We start from the raw sequence: 21,629 nt of genomic DNA, 5'->3' as shown, positions 1-21,629 counted from the left end.
CAAAATATGAAAAATGTCAATTACAAATTATCCAAACCATAGGACCCAGAAGAAAGATCTGGGTGTCATGATCGGCAGGTGCTCCTTCGGTAGCCAGCATTGGCAACCGGTCGTCATCCTGCGAATGTTGGCCAACTTTCTAGTTTCAGAAACTCAAATAACATGGACGCTGAACAGGTAAGTATAACCTCTAATTTCAGGGAACAAAATGATACCGAACAAACACAGCATAACCATGATAACCATCAAAAGAAAAAAAAACGAAGAAAGAAATGGACAACAAAAGAGAATAGACTCGTAATGGAATGCTATTATAGAAGCCAGCCTAAATATAGATATGGAGGTTATCGGAAACAAATGAAAGAACTATGGGACCTAGCCAGTGACTACCATACGACAGAACAAAGAATTGCAGACCAAGCAAGACTGATACTCAAGAAAGTTCTAGTTTAGAGAGCCAACCTAACAGTGAAAAATAAATGATAAAACTGACCAAGAAGCATACCCCAACGAAACTGCACATAGAGAAACCCCACAAGTTGAAGCCTCACAAGTAAAAACACGAAAGGCCGAGGACCAACAAAGAACGAAGTCTACAAACGTGGAAACTGAGAACCATGAAACAGAACTAACAGAGAATGAAGCAAATGAAATATATAAAATAATACAGCTGATGAACGAGGAAACAACAAAGCTCCCATCGTTAAAGAACCAAGAGCAGAAGAAATTAAAAACAGAAACAGAGAAGGTTAACAAACTCCTCCCACATATCCCAACAAATACAATCACAGACGTAAACAACCTCATTTACGCAGGTGCCAAAATGGTAAGTATGAATCTCAAATCAGAAAAACAACCGGGGACAAGCAGACCGACAAAACCTGGATGGGAAATAAGACTAGAAACTCAAATACACAAATATAAAAAAGAAACCAAAACGATCAACAGGAAGAAAGCAATGTGGAGAAAACGGAATATTGGAAATGTAACTGGCAGGGAGAGGCTAAACAAGAAACATGAAGAACATGACCAAAAAATAAAAGCAAAAGAAGCGAGATTGAGACGATATAGATATAAATCTGAACAATGCAAACAAAACAGAACATTTAAAACCAACGAACGCCAATTCTACCAAAATGTGAATGGAGGAAAAATAAAAGCAGAACAACCAAATCCAACAAAAACAAAACTCTATTGGAGTAACATATAGGAAGAGCGACGAGATCACAATAGAAATGCCGAATGGCTGAAAGACTTGAAAGAAGAGTTTCAACAAATAGAAGAAGGAACAGCGAATGAAATCAGCAAGGAAACCCTAAAGAAAACTATAGGAAAAATGTCAAACTGGAGAGCACCAGGGCACGACGGGATACATGCATACTGGTTCAAAAAATTCACAACCTTACACGAAAGGCTAGCCCAAAACCTGAGAAGATGTATACAGGAAGCAAGCGTACCAGACTGGATGACAAAAGGCAGAACCACACTGCTACAGAAAGACACAGAGAAAGGAACCGTCCCTAGCAACTATAGGCCAATCACATGCTTACAAACTATGTGGAAGATACTGATAGCACAACTCAGGGAACAAATCTACCACTCCCTGAATAACCATGGACTCATCCCCGAGGAGCAGAAAGGATGCCAAAAAGGAAAAAGAACATGAACTGCTATATAAAGATCCTAAAGGAGGTAAAAAGGAGGAGAAAGAATTTAGCCATGGCATGGATCGACTACAAAAAAAGTGTACAACAGGATTCCCCAAGCATGGATAATAGAATGCCTAAAAATGTATAAAATACCAAGCGGGATCACCAATGTAATAGAAAATGCAATGAAACATGGAGACTGGAATTGACAGCTGATGGACAACACATAACAGAAATTAACATAAAAAGAGGCATCTTCCAAGGAGACTCACTATCACCACTACTATTCATCATAGCCCTGATGCCCTTGAACAGTATTCTGAGAAAGTGCCAAGCCGGATACAAGTTCTCCAATACAGAAGAAAAAATGAATCACCTGATGTACATGGGTGATCTGGAACTTTTTGAAAGGACCGAAAAGGAGCTAGAGACACTAATCAACACTGCCAGGATCTTCAGCCAAGATATCCAAATGGAATTTGGAATGGAAAAGTGCGCACAACTAGTTATAAGAAAGGGAAGACTGGAAATGACAGAAGGCATGGAACTACCCAACCAAACAGAAATGAGGGCACTAGGAGAACAAGACGACTATAAATACTTGGGAATTCTGGAAGCGGACACCATCAGAACAACAGAAATGAAAGAGAAAATTGGAAAGGAATGCCTCAGGAGAACAAGAAAACTCCGTGAAACGAAATTATATAGTGTTATATTCCTAAATACTTAGGAAATAAAGACAAACGTGAGTTACACCGAGTGGTATGTGTAATGGGGTTTATTTATAATACAGAAACGTAAGGCTGCTCGCCTAAGGTAAATAGAAGTACATAGTAACAAGTATGGGGAAGAAAGTCTGATAATCAACACGTAAGACTATCCGTCTTACTGCGACTGCTTGTCTGCCGCTGTCTGCCAAACAGTCCAATATATATATACAGTTTGTAACCGGTGTATAGCCAGTTATGTTCCTTCACAACACCTCCCCCTGAAGCTGAAATCTTCCTGATTTTAGCTTAAATACCTCTTCCTTTTAGGGTCAGGGCTTAATCTCCTGGTAACTTTTCTCTTTCTTGCGCTTTTCCTTCTGGTCAGCGTTACCCGGGGTAAAGGTTTCTGTCCAGCCCGTATGGTCGGTTCAGGCGAAATATTCATTGTTTGCGGTACACACGCTGGTTTTGGTATATCAAAAATATCGCACAATGTTTCCATTGGTGTCTCTTCCACATTTGGAGACAGTCTGGGACGTATTTGATTTCTGTGTCTTTTGCAGACAAAATTTAATCCTTGGATGGTATAGACCATGCTCCCAATCCTTTTTTTGATAATACCTTCAACCCACTGATTTCGTCCATTTTGAAAATTTTTGAAATATACATTTTCACCTGGGGAGAAGCACTTGGTATTAAGGTTTTCTTTTTTGAAAACTTTCTTTTTCTCTGGTAGCAGCCTATCGAAGACAGATCTTATCTTTCTTGCAAACATTAGCTCAGCCGGGGAAGAATTGACATTATTATTAGGATTTGGTGTCACCCTGTAAATTGCTAAAAATGTTTGAATACATTGTTCGTCTGTGTCCGTAGTAAGATTTTTCTTAAGTGCCCTTTTAAACGTATCTACAAATTTTTCGGCCAACCCATTCGATCGTGGATGGTACACAGGTGTTGTCATATGTAGAATATTTAGTGAGTCACAGAATTCTTTGAATTCATGAGCAGTAAATGCTGTTCCATTATCGCTCACTAAGGTTTTTGGCACTCCAAAACGGCTAAAAATTTCATTAAGCGCACTCACAGTGTTTTTTGCTGTTGGATGTCTAAACTTAAATATTTCTGGCCATTTTGAAAAAGAATCTACAATAATCAAGTAAAAATAACCATTTATAGGTCCCGCATAATCAATATGCAGACGTGACCAGGGTAGGTCCGTCTTTGGCCATGGCGTCGTTTTTACTGGAGGATCTCGAGCTGCTAATTGACATCCTCTGCATGTCTTGACACATTTTTCAACTTCCTTGTCCATACCAGGCCAGTACACATATCCTCTCATAAGGGATTTCATTCTCGAAATGCCCGGATGACCTGTATGAAATTCCTTCAGAATTTTCCTCTGTAACGTTAGTGGAATTACGATCCTCTCACCATACATGAGCACATCTTCACAGATGGAAAAAGGCGTTGTTTGATCTACCTTTTTATTTTTTTTTATCCATCCCAATTGATTTTTCATTTTCTTAATGAAAATGTCATTTACTGCCTCTTTTTTTATTTTTTCGAAAGTTACCGGAAGTTCACGTATCATATTACACATTGAACTTGTACATTCACTTTCGTCTTTAAGCGCAGCAATTACCGTTTCTTCGAAACTTTCGCTTCTTTTAGGGATCAACCGTGATAATGCATCTGCGTGTCCTAACTTTTTTGAGGATACATGTTCCATCTTAAACTGATAGTTTAAGAGGGTTACAGCCCATCGCTGTAATCGATTCGCAGTATGTGTGGGAATGCCTTTCTTTGATCCAAATATGGTAAGTAGGGGTTTATGGTCGGTTTGCAAAATAAAAGATCGTCCATGGAGAAATCTATTGTACTTTGTAATTCCAAATATTATCGACAGCGCCTCTTTTTCAATTTGGCTGTAATTTTTCTCCGCTGCAACCAACGTTCTTGAAGCATGGGCGATAGCTTTTGTCCTACCATCCTCATACTTGTGAAGTAATACAGCGCCAACACCGTAATCACTGGCGTCCGTTGCTAGTATTAGTTCCTTTTCTGGATTGAAATGTGCCAATGCTAAGTCTGACAGTAGACATCTTTTCAATTGCTTCAGTCCTTTGTGGATCCGGTCTTCGACCCTCTTTGTCGATTATTTGACCTAGATATTTAATTTTTTTCATAAAAAAATCGCATTTTTCTGGGCTCAATTTAAAACCAAATTCCTGTATTCTTTTGAATACTTCTTTTACATGCTTCTTATGATCTTGCAAATTTTCACTTTTAATTAGGATATCGTCAAGGTAGGCCATTGAAAATTCCAACCCTGCCAGCATCGTGTCCATAATTTGCTGGAAAATAGCAGGAGCAACCTTTAAACCAAAAGGAAGCCTCTTTAGCTTAAAAATGCCCTTATGAGTATTTATGCCTAAGTATTTGGAGCATTCATCGCTGATCTTAATTTGCAAGTAAGCATCTGAGAGGTCTATCTTAGAAAAAATTTTTCCTCCGTTAAGCTTAGAGAACAGATCTTCTGCGGACGGAAGGGGATAATTATGGTCCAATAGACAGTCATTTAAACCCGTTGAAAAATCTCCACAGACCCTTATTCTGTTATTTTTTTTCTTTACATACACGGTTGGACTTGCCCAATCTGTGTGGTTAACTTTTTCAATGACTTCCAGTTGTTGAAGTCTATCCAACTCTTTTTCGATTGCGTCCATCGCTGAAAAAGGCACATTCCTTTTAGGTTTGAATACTGGAGTGGCATTTTTCTTTAATTCAAATTTTGCCTCTGTCTTAATACAGAGTCCTAGTCCTTCGGCAAAAACATTGGGAAATTCAGTTTTCAAATCCTTCAGGAAGTCTTCCCTTTGGTTTGCTTTTTCTGCAGTTAAAACGTTACAAAACGAATTTATGGGTTTCTCCCATAAATTAAACAGGACAATCCAATCTACCCCAAACAGGCATGTATTCTTTCCTGGTACGACGTACACTTTGGATTTATGAGTCTGGTTAGCGAATGTCACTTTGCATTTTAATTCTCCCTTGAACTCTAATCTTTTGCCGCACACACTTCTCGCCGTCTTTCTGGTTTTCGTTAATTCAGGTCGACCTATCCTTTTCCATATATCTTCATCTATAATACTAATATCTGCACCGCTATCCAGAAGCAATGTAACCAGATGTCCATTTATCCGAACATCAACATATTTCCGTCTTTCGCAGCTTTTTTCTTTATTCATGCGAAGCGTATTTACATTATCGGTCCCTTGTCTTTTCTTCTGGGCACAGTATGTTCCCTTGTGACCTCTGAGACCACATTCATAACATATTTTGTTCCTAAACCAGCAGGTCTTATTGTTGTGTCTTAAACTACCACAACATTTACACTTTAGCTTTGGGTCTTTGTATCCTTTAAGGATCCTGTGTTCTTGGAACCTGGACTTTCTTGTGGTCCCTTGCCTTTTTACTTGCTGCACCTTAAAAATATTTTTCTCTTCAATGCGAGTGTTGTCTTTCTTTATGTTAATCAGACGTTGACACTCTTCAGTGACTTTTTGCAATGTTATGTTAGGATCCGCCTCCATAATTGTTAGGATCCGTGAACGTATATCTTTGTCCCTTGGTGCTGTGAGACCTTGTACAAAGATTAAACATTTAAATTGGTCTGCGGAAATTTCATTCAATTTAAATGATTCGCATAAACAGTTCACAGTGCAAGCATATTCTAGATAGTCTTCAGCTTCTGCCTTCTGAATGTTCAAACATTTGTATCTAGAGTGAAATAGGCTATCCCTTTTATCAAATATTTTCGACAAGGTACTAATTGTTTCCTCGAACGAAACCTCCTCCGGTTTTTTTGGTAGAATTAGATTTGCATACTTGGTGTTTTCATCAGTACCCAGTTTTTGTAGTAGCAGGGTAACTTTTTCCTCATCGGTCCAGTCTAAACATCTTTTCGTAAAAATTGTTTCGTATCTTCTGTAGTATGCAGGGAAAGTAACACCAGTATCCGGGGAGTAACGAAATTCCGTTAGTGAATTTGAAATACCCTCGGCAGAAAAATTAGTCTTCTTCCCGGTCGACGTTAGAATTAGCTTTTCTAAATTCTTTTGCTGTGTCGACATTTGTCGTTGTAGTATGTTTGTTTGTTCTTGTTGTGCCTCTAAAGTTTTTTGTGTTCTTTCTTGTTGTTGTTGCAGCTGTTGCTGTAGCTGTTGTTGTTGAATTTGTTGTTGTTGTTGTTGTTGCGCTAAAAATTGTTGAGTCATTTTTGTCTGTTCCTGGATGCTAAGGGCTAGAGCCTTAGTTAACTCTGCTAATTGTTCCATGTTAGCTTCTAGTACAAAAATGTCTTTTCGAATTCTACACAATAATTCCAAAGAAAAATCGTAAATTTACGTATATCGTAAATTAGTAGCAATATGCAGACACAACACGTTTCAACAAAGTTCATCCATAGTAATTCCAACAGGCTTTGTAAAATAATTCTTTTTTTTTTTTTTTTTTTCAACAACGTAAGTTCATACACAAAATATTTCTTACTTCCCACGACAAATAGTTCCAATTATTTATCTAAAGGCAATAACAAACAATTAATTTTCCAAAAAAAAAAAAATATATGGCTGCCGTTCCCACGTGGCATAAAATGGTACAATAGTCGTTGTATTTATATTTTTTCTTTCGAAACTCGTAATCCTTTAGTGTAGTTTCGAATTCAACTTGCGACCATTTTTTTTTTTTTTTTTACTTGTCAAAATAAATATAAATTCCACTTTACCTTGAACATGTTTCTATAATTTCTTGTGAGTTCTTTACGAAGAAAAAATCCGTACTTTTCGCTACTTTAGGTAGGAAAAATTTTTAAATTCATTGACGCACGTGGTCAAAAATCCTTGTGTAGTTTGTTTTTTTCGTAAAACAAAAAATCCTTGCATTGTACACAGTCCTTGGTACGGTAATTTATCTCTGTTAAGAGAAAGAACATCCTTTCGTCGCCATTGTTATATTCCTAAATACTTAGGAAATAAAGACAAACGTGAGTTACACCGAGTGGTATGTGTAATGGGGTTTATTTATAATACAGAAACGTAAGGCTGCTCGCCTAAGGTAAATAGAAGTACATAGTAACAAGTATGGGGAAGAAAGTCTGATAATCAACACGTAAGACTATCCGTCTTACTGCGACTGCTTGTCTGCCGCTGTCTGCCAAACAGTCCAATATATATATACAGTTTGTAACCGGTGTATAGCCAGTTATGTTCCTTCACAACATATAGCAGAAACCTATAAAAGGTATAAATACATGGGCAGTATCACTAGTAAGATACTCTGGACCGTTTACAGGGTGGACAAAAGAAAAACTGAGACAACTCAACCAGAAAACCAGGAAACTCATGACTATGCATAATGCACTACATCCAAAGGACGATATTGACAGGCACTTGAATGCGAAGAATAATACAAGAAGACAATATAACGAATAAGCATTACAGGGAATGAAGAACACCAAATCTGCATATCTACAAGTTCTTCACCCCCATCATGCATCCTCCCATAGTTTCACCACCGCTCCTCTCAATAAAAAAAGTGACACCAAAGAGCTGAGAAGGGTCAAAAAGGACTGAAAAACTGAGGAGAGAGTGCCAGCCAGACCTCGGTTGGACAAGCGCAAAGAGAACTGGGACTTTGGGGAGGCTTAGTGCCACTCAAATTCCAGTATAAACCAATGGCCACTGCCGACGAGAAATCAATGGTAAGAGGCTGTTGCGATGATGCAAATTCATTTGCAAATACTATCGAAGGAGGTGGAGAGAACTGGACGTCTGGGGAGACTTGTTGTCACTCAGCCTCAAGAGAACACCACAGGTTTCCAATCAGATCGTTTGTTGACTTGTGTGAAAGCTCCATGTGAGCCAATAATAATAATAATAATAATAACAACAACGATAATAATAAGAATAATAATTCTGATTTCGCTTATGAACGTCTCTCTGGAAAGGGATGGGATTCATATACAGAGGATTTCCCTTAATCCCGGCTTCAAACCAGGAGCTTCAAAGATCAAGGGTTTTCCTAAGGATGTTGGTGGTACCTATAATTGCAGAGGTTTGAAGGCCGTCTAAAACATCGGGGATTTGTAGTTTTTTCAATTGTCCTTCCAGACGACTTGATACTACGACCAGGATTATTTGTGTTTTAACTCTGTGTATATGCCTTATCTCCAAGGCCAATGGAGCATAATTGCTCCACTTAATAATACTAAAACAATAATAATAATAAATTAACATGGACAGTATCATTAGTAAAATACTCTGGACCGTTCATAGAGTGGACTAAAGAAGAATTGAGACAGCTCGACCAGAAGACCAGGAAACTTATGACCATGCACAATGCACTACATCCAAAGGACAATTTTGACCGACATTACGTGAAAAGGAAAGACGGCGAGAGAGGACTTGGTTAGTATAGAAGACTGTGTGAATGACACAAAAATAAGAACTAGAAAAATACAGAATGTAGACCACTGAAAGGATGATTATGGCAGTGAGAGACACTGAAAAAATCAACAAAACAGAAAACAGAGAGACATAGGGATAAAATAAGAAAAAAAATGGACACATAAGCTGAGAAACTGAATCTTTAATTACTGCAGCACAAGATAACTCGATGAGAACCAATCACATCAAAGCAAAGATTGACAAAACAAAAGAAAACAGCAAATACAGACTCTGTGGACAAAGGGACGAAATGTTAAACCATATAGTAAGCGAATGCAGTAAATTGGCCCAAAAGGATTAAAAGAACAAACACGATTAAGTGGAAATCGCAGTTCACTGGGAATTATGAAAATAACTGTATCTCAAACACACAGACAAGTGGTACAAACATAAGCCAGCAACAGTACTTAAAAACGAGAATCACAAAGTCCTATGGGACATGGATATACAAACAATAATAATTAACAAGAAAGAAAAGTCCTGTAAAACTGTAACTGACCATAGGGTGAATATCAAAGAAATGGAGGAAGTACACAGAGCTAGCCAGAGAGCTGAAAGGGATATAGAAGATGAAGAAAATCAAAATAATACCTATACAGGTAGGAGCACTAGGAATAATCCCGAAAAACTTTGAAAAAAGAATGGGAGTAATTAGAATCAGAGGAATGACTGAAAAAATACAACGGACGACAATAATGAAAACAACTGAAATATTAAGGAAAACTCTTGAACACACATGAGCAACAAGCGCGGAGCAGACAAAGTGCTGCAGAGGCAAAACATAAAACGCTACATGGAACCAAGCACATTGAAGCCGCACATCTATGTTCTCTAACCTCACCCCCATTACCACATCACTGCTCCGCCCCCTCAAAAAAAGAGTGAGACCAAACAGCCAAGTAAAGTCAAAGAGGAAGGAAAGACCAAGGAGAGAACATTGACCAGACCTCCACTGGGTAAGTGCAAAGAGAACTGAGACCTTGGGGGAGGGGGGTTATTGCCACTCAAATTCCAGTGAAGAGCAATAGCCACACCAACGAGTAATCAATGGCAAACAGCTGTAGCGATAATGCAAATTTATTTGAAAATACTATCAGAAGAAGTGGAGAGTACTGGAAATCTGGGGAGACTTGTTGTCACTCGGCTTTCAGGGAACACCATAGGCTGTTTGCAAGGAGAGATCTTTGATGACTGTGTGGAAGCTCCTTTTGAGCCAATATAATAACAATAAGAACAACAAGAGTAATAATAATAATAATGATGATAAAAATAATAATAATAATAATAATGATGATGATAAAAATAATAATAATGATGATGATGATAATAATAGAAAAGGAAAAATACTCAGTACAAAAATAATAGTAAAGAAAACAAATGCAAAAAGTCATAAGTGTAATAGTACATCAGAGAAATTTACGTAAAGAATTACATAAATATTATTTTGTATGAACTGTTACAATAAAACAAACAACAAAAACAGAAAAAGACAAAGGAAAACAGAAAAAAAAACTAAAAATACTAAAGGCACATAAACTGCATATATAACAGAGCGTAGATGTGCGTATGGCGGCTGTATGCAAATGCCGAGCTATGTGCAAAGTGACGTCATGGCGAGGAAGAAAAGAAAAAGATATAAAAAGAGGAAGACTGAGGATCACATTTTATTCAGGAAAGTATCCGGAAATAATTGTCGTTGTTACAAAAAAATAGTGAGTCGAGTTATTACTTGTCTTCTGTTCTTAGAAACGCACTCTGCTACAACGTGTTCGGTCCCAAGTGTCTACGTGTTAACGCATGCGTAAATATGTGTACTATGTTGCATATATCATTAAGACTTTTTGGAAAATTAAATACAGATAAAAAGGAGTATGTAGTTTTAATTAAATATGATATATATTTTATTAAGTTCTCAAAATGTGAATACTATTTGTTCAAAGTTAAAACAGAAAATTAACCTCCTCACTGTGTATTCAGAATAAGGGGTGTTTTTACCACTCAAATAAAACCAGTCAGTGTTTAAATTAAATTGTTTCACTGTCCATTAATACTTTTCTTTGTAATGGTAGCGTAAAGTATCCTTTCAGTTCATCGTTGAGCTCAACACTAAATGCAAATATCTGTGCTCACGTCCGTAATATGTATAGACATCAGGGGAGATCACCACTGTTTACCACCTGTTGTCAGGGACAGACAACTCATACTTATATATGTCCCGCCCCCAGGATGAATTGGCATGGTCATCTTTATGTGCAATAGAAAGCTTGTGTGATTTTCTGCACATTTATGGCAATAGATTTCTTGGTGGTCTAGCTCTCCGACATGACGGTTTCCTTGATGGAAGAGGACTGACCAGATGTGTACATTTTCCTGTGCTATCATCAACTTTCATTTCTTCTTCATGCTCGCTGAGTGATTCAACATTGATGTGGTATTCGACTATGACCTTCACCTTCACCGAGGTGCACGACTTGACACAAAAAAAACAACTTCTCAATCAACTGCTAACGCACGCGTCACTGTAACGTCCAATGACAACAACAACAACCTTCTCACTCGACCTGCCTTTTATACCACTCTCTCAATCCCTCCTTTTGCGCATGCGACCGGAGATTCTTGACAACCTCGAAACTTCCGCTTATAAAAACCCAAGTTTTGTTGCCGTGCATGTCTACACAAGGCACAAACACGTGGGCGTTTGTTTTGTTGGTAAGTACTACACTCCCCCCTGATCTGATGATCACATAGAGTGCAATCCGGGGGTGGCCTCTTAGTTCGCTGGCTTCTACGAAGGGTGGTATTTACAATCTCGGATTCAGGTTCTGGTTCTGATCCTGCCTGATCAAACGAACTACAACTACCACTCTCTTGCTCGGTGACCTCACTTATCAGCAGCTCATCATCTGATGATTCATCGCTCTCTATAGTTGTGGGATGTACTTAACTAGCTGGGCGAAGATCGAGCACATGGCGTGGGGTTCCATCAGTAAGGACTGACTGCTGGCTGATCACTCCAGATATTCGTCCTCGCTTGAACTTGGTGGTGCACCGGTTTCCAGGGGGTCTTACCCAAACTGGATCCCCTACCTTGTATTTGTCATGACTCTCCTCGTTGATTGGCTGGACAGTGTCAATGCCCTTTATCCTAACATGGTATGTATGTATGGCATTGGCCGGTGCTGTTTTTAGTGTCTTCCCATCCTTTGGTGTGATGTTATACCAATACATGGCCTCCGTAATGGTGCATTGCTTTCTGGCAGCAATTCTCTTGATGCTGCAATGGCTCCTCTCAGCAATGCCATTCCCTGATGTAGTTGGACACCCCACTCATTCAACAACTGCCGAACTTGGTAGCTACAAAAAGTAGCATCGTTGTCCGTCAATATCTCTTCCGGCGCACCTCGCTCAGAAAAGATAGATGACAGTTGGCAGACAACATTCGCAGTGTCCTGCCTGGTCATTTGCCGCCACACCACAAAACGAGTGGGTCCACAGTCGATAAGGGTTAGAAAGGGCTTACCACTGTAATGGGTAATATCCATCGCTAATCATTGCCACACATGCTCAACCTCCAATCGCCCCTTCTGCCATTGCTCAGGTGCAGGATCGATAGACTGGCATGCCTCACAGTGCTTGATCATCTACCTAACATCTGCCCTTGTCACTGCCGGGTCCACACGCCTCACAAAATACAGAGTTATTTTGATACCTGGATGTCCACTCTGCACATGAATTCTTTGTATTTGGCATGAGCTAATCGCACCAAATGCGCAAGATCGAGCAGCGAACTCCATGCCTGTCTTCACAGCTTCATACCATTTGTGAGGCACACGGGTTATGGTCTGCACAATTACATTATGATGCCATGAGCGTTACACTCACCGACAGGTCATACTCTGACACCAGACTCTTCAGGGTGTTTAGCCTCCGCCGGATTAACATCTCACTTAGTGCGGACTCTCGTTCGTCTCGAAAGAGTGTCGGACACCCAGAGGTAGACACAGAGAAAATCCGTGTATAAGTGCAACTTCTTTGACTGCCATTGCAGTGCCAGATTTAAACCCTTCACAACAGCATCCAGTTCCGTCAGGTTGATGTGTTGAGCATCGTTCACGGGTCGCAGCCAGCATGCGTCTTCAATTACGTTTCCACGTTGCTCCAATAACACTCCCAATGCCAAAGAACTAGCGTCAACCCACATTCACAGTGTCCCCATCGACACACCATCCTCCACGGGCAGGGTCCTCCTTGTCAACTCTCTCTAGAGTTTCCTTCGTCATCAGAGTTAAAAGAGCATAATCAGATACATCATCCCAACCTGTAGTTACTAAACTTGCCCTGCATTTGATGACGCCCACAGCTGCTCGGAGCCAGCCACACGCTGGTAAGTGACCAATAAGTTTCCCACACAAGGAAAAAATAATTCGCTGCATAATAACATAAGGGATGTTTGGAATCTCACTGCCACGCCTCGATCGTAAGGTACCGTCTTTCCCGCAGACATCCAATCCTAATACCCGTACTCCATCCCTCAGATGTTTGGGATCTTTGCACTCCAACCCGAATTGAGCTAACTTTTCTCTGATGTGCGATGCAGATTGTATATCTTCATTGACGTACACATCGCCAATATAGGCCGATGTTGCGTCCTCAGTGGTCTTTTCCTGGGACAACACTGCATTTACAATAGTCTTCATGATTTGCGGTGCCACATTCAGCCCAAAGCCAAGTCGAGTAAGGCAGTATCTCTGACCCCGGAACCACACTGTCTGGAACGGCCACAACGTCTCATCCACTCGCACCTGCAAATAAGCCTTCTGCAAGTCTACTATAGACACATTGGAGCCCTTCTGGCGCCATTCTCTCAGCTTGCTGGCGCACACGTCAGCATCGGCAGTGTACGCCTCAATGTATCTATTGAGTTCACAATAGTCCAGCACTGGACAAACTTTTGATTTGTTATGCTGGACTACCACCATTAAGAGAATCAGACCCTTGGGTGGTCCCAGCTTGTTGGGGTAGGGGATCAGCCATCCATCCTGGATCCATGCCTCAAGCTCCTTCTCGTATTACTTTGATGTTCTGTTTTGTCCAGTTTCGACACAACTTGGCACTCATGATGGTGTGTGAGCACCCGGAGTCGAGAAGAGCTGAACAAAGCACTTGGTCCACGTACACATTTATTGTCGATTGCGCCTCAATTAAATCTTGTCCGGGGAACAGGGCACCCCCTGGTGCATTTCCCGCACAATTTTGGGATAAATGTCCATAACTACCACATTGGAAACAGCGCGGGCGCCCCTTGTTAGTACAACTTCTTGCGAAATGTCCTCGCTGGCCGCAGCAGAAACATCTCCCATTGGTCGTGGCTCTCAAACTGGGACACTTTTCAGCATTAGTCTTGGCTTCCTGCACCATCATTACAACCAGTTCCCTCAGGTCCTCCTCATCTCTGATAATGGCTCGAGCGCGTTCCAACAAATGTTCCATGGGCGTTACAGATACGCTGGTGGAATATGGTGCTTAACATGGGTGGGAAGGCCGGCCACAAACGCAAAAGCCAGTGTCTGCTCTGACACTCCATTGCCAAATAGAACTGCAAATTTCTTCAGCTCTGCGAAGAAGACGTCCACGGTTTCTCCTGGCATGAGCTTCCTAGAGGCAAATTTTTCATAAGCCATGCAGGGATCCATGGCAAATGCCTTGTATAAAGCATTTTTTATACAGATAATATCAGCCTTCTCCACAGCACTAAGTTGCTGATACATACTCAGGGCGCCTCCAACCAATCTCAGGGGAATCATGGTATGCACCCCCTTTACTTCACAGAGGTTGCAGGTCAGCTCAACCCTTTCGACCCAGTCGACAACAGAAGTGGATCCATCGAATTCGGGTATCAGTTTTAAATCAAACTTTGCCCCAGCCATAGTTGTCCAGGAAAAGAGACAAAATGAAATCGCCGAAATAGCTTATGACCTTCACCTTCACCGAGGTGCACGACTTATATGACCTTCACCTTCACTGAGGTGCACAACTTGGCACAAAAAAAAAAACAACTTCTTAATCAACTGCTAACACACGCGTCACTGTAACGTCCAATGACAACAACAACAACCTTCTCACTCGACCTGCCTTTTATACCACTCTTGCGCATGCGCCCGGAGATTCCCAACAAGCTCGAGACTTCCGCTTATAAAAACCCAAGTTTTGTTGTCGCGCATGCCTACACAAGGCACAAACACGTGGATGTTTGTTTTGTTGGTAAGTACTACATCAACCTCCATTGTTTCTTTAGAGAGTTGTTCCTGTGGGGGGTCAGGGTTTGTAGACAGATTCAAAGTTCCTGGTGTGGCGAAGTGTGGGCCATCTACAAATGGGTACGTCTCACAGAGAAACCTTACAGTTGTGCAATATTACTCTATTGCACCCATTTACTTGCACTTGGTACTGTCGGTTCCCATTTGTCACTACAATCCTCTTTGTCTTTGTCTATCGACGTGGGTAGTTACCATCCTTGTTCTGGATCTGGACAAAATCTCCGAGTTCCTGGAGTAGACAACTAAGCTGATTGTAGAACTGTTCATTGCACATGTGCCTCTTGGCCATTGCCACCTCTCTTAATTCACCTATTTCTCTTCACTGTTTTCTTGTTTGGTATTTATTCCGTAAGATGGGAACTTCGTCTTTAATAACTCGACCATATAGCATTACGGCTGGGGACATATCAAGGTCTTGGATAAGAGTGTTTCGATGTTTAGTAATGCCCAAGTAGCCCAATTGTGGCATAAGCGTTCATAACTGTCGATGTTGTCAGCTAGTATACAGTTTGTAGTTTTAACAGCTAATTCTGTGCGACCATTGCTTTGAGCCTAATAATCCAATGAGGTACATTCCTGTAGACCCCAGTTCATCAAAAAGGAGTTGTACTCCTGGGATTCGAATAGTAGTCCACCATCCAAAGAAATTTCTTCAGGTGTACCATAAGTACAGAACCAAGTTGTCAAGGGATCACATACCGTTTAGGCCTTTCCTAATGTCATTAGGGCCACTTTGACCCATTCAGTATATCGATCCGTGTACACCATAAAGTTCCTACCCTATATATCGACAAAGTCGACCACCGTTTGTAAGAATGAAAATTCCAAGTCTGCTAAGGACATTAAGAGTTCCCTAGGCTGAGATGGAATTGTGTTGCAAGTGTGGCACTGGGATTTGATTTAGTATCTAAACCCAGCTAGGACAATCGTTGCCTTGCTGTGAAGAGTGAAGGGATTCTAATAGCTCTGCATGCAATTGTCGAGGTATCAGGATTTTGTTGCCTCTTATGATAACTCCTTTCAGGCAGTATGATTCTTCATGCATAGCCAGAAAACTCGAGCCATGGGTGGGATATCGTTGCGTGACTGAAGGAAACCATTTTTGATTAGATCTCTCAGGGTTCTGTATTCTTCATCTGTGGCTGCCACAGCTATAGTCCTTTCCCATGTAATAGCTTTCAATTTAGGATCATTTTCATACATTGATGTTAAAGCGGCTTTAACTGCAGTGTCAATCGTTTGGTCATGGTTTTTAGTGAGGTATCTGCTGGGTATCAGGATGCAAAATTAGGGGCTAAATTGAGTTTTCCAGGATAATGTTTTCTCCGGAATTTGTACATAAGTGTCTTTTCCTTGAAATTTAACAAGTGTGGGTTTTTGATATTCTCCAGAGTTTGGTTTGAAAATATTTTTATTAGTAGTAGGTGATCCACTGTTATTAGTAAGTCTGGACATCCGAGTATGAACATTGGGTAAGACATTGGCCCATAAACCAGGACTTAAGTTTCTCCTTCCACTGGTGCATATCGTGATTCCACATCATTTGTAAAACAGGGTCCAACCAAAATGAGCTTCTAGTGACCATCTCCACAACTCATATTCAACCCTCCATTGTCTGTAGTGGTTGATGTGGACATGTGTTGAACACGCTTGAGTTAAAGTGTTTCTTTAGCCATTGTTCCAATTCCTGTCTGTTGGATTCTGTTGGCTTGAATAGGAATTGGAACAGACGTTCTGGGTGGACATCTACATGGAGCTAATTCTCTTATATTTCTCAAAGAGTTATTCCATGGTAGTGAGGATGAAAAATTGGGAGGCAATAAGTTTAGCTCTTTCAAGGTCGTTTGTGATAAAAAAAAAAAAAGTTCAGAGGTGTTTTCCTGTTGTGTCTCTTTCTTTCCCACCTTTATGCACAGAAGCAAAACACCTCTGATGTGCAACCGGTTGTCCGTTATACCCTGTATCTGATAAGTGGTTGACATAAGGTATCCATTTAATGTCAGAAAAGTTTCCAATACTTTGATTGTAGCTTCTGTTCTGGACCCCTTAAATTTATGGTATACCTTTTTCAGATGACCCACCATCTCGCAAAAGTGGCACTTGAGTCCAACTACCGGACAATAGGGCAGGTCGATTTGTAACTTTTTTCAGAAAATCAACATGGCACTGGTGATGACAGCTGGGATTTGATGTGATAAGAACATATACCAAAAATTAGATTCCCATCTTGAACAGAAACTTGAGCATTTAATTTTAAAAATCGTGGAGAAAAATGCTGAGAAATCCTTCATTTTCATAGCATTTTACACAAGACTGACTTTGAAATTTCACTATTTTTATAAAAAATTCAATTAAAATTGATATATTTATATGAAATACATTGAAAGAAAAATAAATACATGAATTATAATTTTAATTATGAATCACAACTTGCAAAATATCTCAACCTTTACTGCATTGATTAAACAAAAATTGTAAAAAAGCTAATTAGCAACTAAGTCTTTTAAATTTTACAATCTAAAAAGATATGTGGAGATGTATTACACAATATTGTAATTCTGTAACTTGATACAAGTTACAGAACCATGTATTTTAATTTTTTATTAAACAATAATATAAACTGTTATAATAGAACTAAATTGTTCTGTATAATTTCTTTTCAAGAAAAATGAAGGTCTAATTTGCTGGCACGATGATTTTATAATTATATATCTATGTCTTGCTTCCTGCCCATATACAACTTTTTTAGAAAAATCAATCAAATTTGACGAGTGTTTGGCTGCAAAATTGATAGCAGTAATCTTTTTCAGTCTTTTTTTTTTTTTTTTAGTTGTTCACTATTTCTGAAAAAAAAAAAAAACAACACAAAAAACAATTATTTGAAAACACTTATTTTTTTTATATTTTTGTGATGAAATATGAATAAAACTGACTATTGTTTGGGTAAATTGAGAAAACTAATAAAATTTAATGGAAGTTTATCATCGATATTATGATATTTTCCGGAAGTAGTGAAAAAGCACTATATTTGGAACTGTTTAAAACAGTAATTTGGATTTCAGTTAACTGTTTTGTTCTCTGAATCATATTAAAATATACTGTTGTTGGTTAAAAAAATTATTGTCGGTTTTGATCACAAACCAACTAACTGCATACACTTGGATGATAAATTTTACCAGAATGTTTAATTTATCATAGTGTTTGAGGATAGACACCTCTGGTCCATAAACACATTAACCTTGTGGCTTATATTAGTCATCTTACTTGATTCAAGGGCCCAATTTTCTAAGCTGCATATCTTAGTTTAACTTTCGATAAATGCCAACAGCATACTCTCAAAAAGTAGACTCTGGTCTTCACACTTAAATTATTTGTTTCTTCTGCTGTCAGATAATGATGATCGGGAGGGACACTATTTTTTTAGAATTCTACTTGAGGCAAATCTTGATAATTATTGATACAAAGTTTCCGAAAGGATCAGTAAATGTTGTTAGGCGTTTTTGTTGTTCCATCCATTAATTTAAAAATTGCTGTAAATGGAAGTTCTTCTAGTAGAACCTGAAAATTGGAAAATTTGCATGTTTAATAATAGAGCCAGATTACATAATAAATACCAATATATTATTTTATTTTCCACAAAAAAGAAACATAATTGCAGGTGAATCTATAGAATTAATTTTACCTCCTTGTTAGGAGGACAAGTGCAGATTATGTGCCTTGTTTGACAATTTTCTGTCTTGCACTTTACTGTAACTTCATCACATTTCAAGTCAGGAAGTTTACAGCTACAAGAAAATATATCAAACAATCTGTCTTGCAGTTCCTTCATTTTTTTCACTTTGGTTGCTGCAAGAGATTTCCTGTCAATCTGTTTGGCCCTCTTATAGCAAAATATATTGACCTACTGTCCTATATAACGTTCCCCAACAAGGGAAATTGTGGATTAACTACTTGCCAAATACTAATTAATTCCTTAGCAATTAACATAGAAATCCCACTATCTTTTAAGTGAGGATAACTGTTTTTGAGGAAATAACTAAACTGGATGACTTGCCGTGAAGTTAGGTCGATTTTGGAACCCCGGTGAGGCAATGGTGATGATAGTTGGAGTTTGACATAGAAAAGACCTACACGAAATAGCAAATTTTGTGAACCATGGGTTAAAATTGAACGTCGTGCTTTTACTGACATTCTAATCTGAAAAGTAAAATAAATAAATGAACTGAAGGAAACCATTTTAGGCTATCTTCCAATTTCATATGTAAAAATATAAGCGCTAGTTATAAGAAATAATGAAAAACTTTGTAGAGTTGCATAAGTTGTATTGCAGAGAGAGGACAAAACCAAATCAGAAGCATAGTAGTGTTTAGTTTAGACATTTTAGCAGACTTTAGCTCCTCCTTCGATAACATGAATTTACTCATAAAGAAATTCATTCTTGCTGGAGCTGTGCCATTTTAAACGAGTGTTTAGAGTTTGAAAAACCAGTGGTTGTGTATTGTGGGAACATGCCAACCGGATGCTAACGTCCTAGTCCCCTACAGTATCTATGTTAATATGCTATTTTTAATAGTATTTTCAAGTTAAATTTAATTTTTATGAAATTTTTGTTTATTAAATTTTTAGATGAAAATACAGAATAGTTACAACACAAACCTATCTTCCCCATGTTAAGAATGGTTTTCTAAATAATAAAGTTATTTTAGCACAATAACATAGATGGAAAACCTTTAAAGCAGTTTCCTTATTTACTCGTATTAATCTTTGTGTGTTATCTGATTTTAAAACTATAATTTTAGAAGAAAAATACTGCTTAAAAATAATTACTCCTGAAAACAAAAGAAATAATAATTTGACACGTTAAGTAGAAAAACTTGAAAATTTATGTGGTTATGTTTCGTAAAGAATGTGTAGAATAAAATTGTATGGACTATTTTTTTTTAAATATAAAACTGGAGTATTACCATATTTTAATAAAAATTTCATATAGAATTTGATGTGAAATATTAGGTTGGTGAAAAAATAATGTTTTGACATTCGTTTGAACGTCAAAAAATGCCATTATTTTTGCACCAACCTAATAGAAAAAAAAATTTAAAAAGATAAAACAAATGTTTAAATTCACTGCAGATACTTGAAATATAATAATATATATTTTAAACAAGTCTGTTTCGTTTTTCCTTTCGAAATAATTAAGCCTAAATCGTAATGTTTTTCGAAATAATTAAGCCTAAATCGTAATGTTTTAAAATTAAATAATAAACAAACATTAATTTTCAATATCAATATCTACACCTTCATTCCTTAGCCTTTGAGCCACACCCTGTCCAATATATTTGAAAGAAACTGAAGTGTTAGAAATCTCTTTCAATTAGTGTCTTGTATATATCGTTTAAATTTAATTAGAATCGGATCTATGTATTTGAAGTTTCATCATGGGTCACTTAGAGGTGGGGGTACATAGATATTCAACACATGGAGGATGAAACAGAAATTTGAGAACATTTTCATTGTCTTCCCCAGAAAATTTTATACATATGATTTATGAATTAAAAGAAAATATATTTGAAGCTTTAAGGAGGTTATGTTGCATAGACCCGATGGGTCGTGTGTCGCCTATTTTTGTTCGTTTCTTTTATTTATCTGGTTAAAACATTTTCATTTTTATTTTTCAGGTTTCCTTCGTGACGTTACCGGATCATACCATGTTGTATTTATTTTAAATTCCATCTGCCTCATTGTAAGTGGGATCCTCTTTTGGTCAACATCTTGGATTTCAGTTAAAAATTGATTTCAAGAACCAACAGGAACGATTGCAACAAACCTCACAATGGTCCTCTTCTCTCATCGATGACATATTGGAGGATGCAAAACTTTGTTGGAATTTTCATAATTAAGAATTCTTTTTTTTTTTATTCATATTATTTGGATTATTTAGATTACTTTTCTCATCTCGATATATGGCAAAATCACGTTGACATACCAGTTCCTGTTAGATCACCGAAGTTAAGCAACATTGAGCCTGGTCAGTACTAAAATGGGTGACCATTTGGGAATTCCAGGTGTTGTATGTGCTCTCCACTTATCTCGGCATCTGAACTTCTCTTTGCCACTGGAATCAAGCAGTGCCGATTCAGGAGAGGTGTGGTTGGAGATTGTGCCACCCTTGCCTCACAATGAGTGTTATTCCTTTCTGTCGATATAAGTCTAACATTTAAATTTTTGGGATGAAAAGTTTTTATTATTTACATCATTTTTACTCAAACTATTTTATTCATAAACATTTCGGCCGATGTGCTCTTCGACCTTAAGATGCATTTGTTATACCATCTCAAAAGACCAACTGCAATGCAGGCTGATAACAAAAAGTATAAGGATTTCATTATTAGCTCCAATTATCTCATGTGATTTTTCAAAACAGACACAGGAATTTAGATTTCAACAATA

General features: G+C 38.3%; 1 protein-coding gene and 1 pseudogene across 12 annotated transcripts in view; one reads left to right on the top strand and one right to left on the bottom strand.

Moving 5' to 3' along the window:
- Positions 1-21,629, bottom strand: part of LOC145263147 (putative monocarboxylate transporter 5) — a 643,731-nt gene that overhangs the window by 455,658 nt on the left and 166,444 nt on the right. The gene's annotated exons all lie outside the window — the stretch shown is intronic.
- On the top strand, positions 21,139-21,256 carry LOC145263342 (5S ribosomal RNA; annotated as a pseudogene).

The sequence above is a fragment of the Euprymna scolopes genome, chromosome 38 (assembly GCF_053919585.1).
Source record: "Euprymna scolopes isolate OS-2025 chromosome 38, ASM5391958v1, whole genome shotgun sequence".
NCBI classification, from domain to species: domain Eukaryota; kingdom Metazoa; phylum Mollusca; class Cephalopoda; order Sepiida; family Sepiolidae; genus Euprymna; species Euprymna scolopes.
The sequence above is the reverse complement of the archived record's forward strand: the minus strand, read 5'-3'. Positions and strand labels throughout refer to the sequence as shown.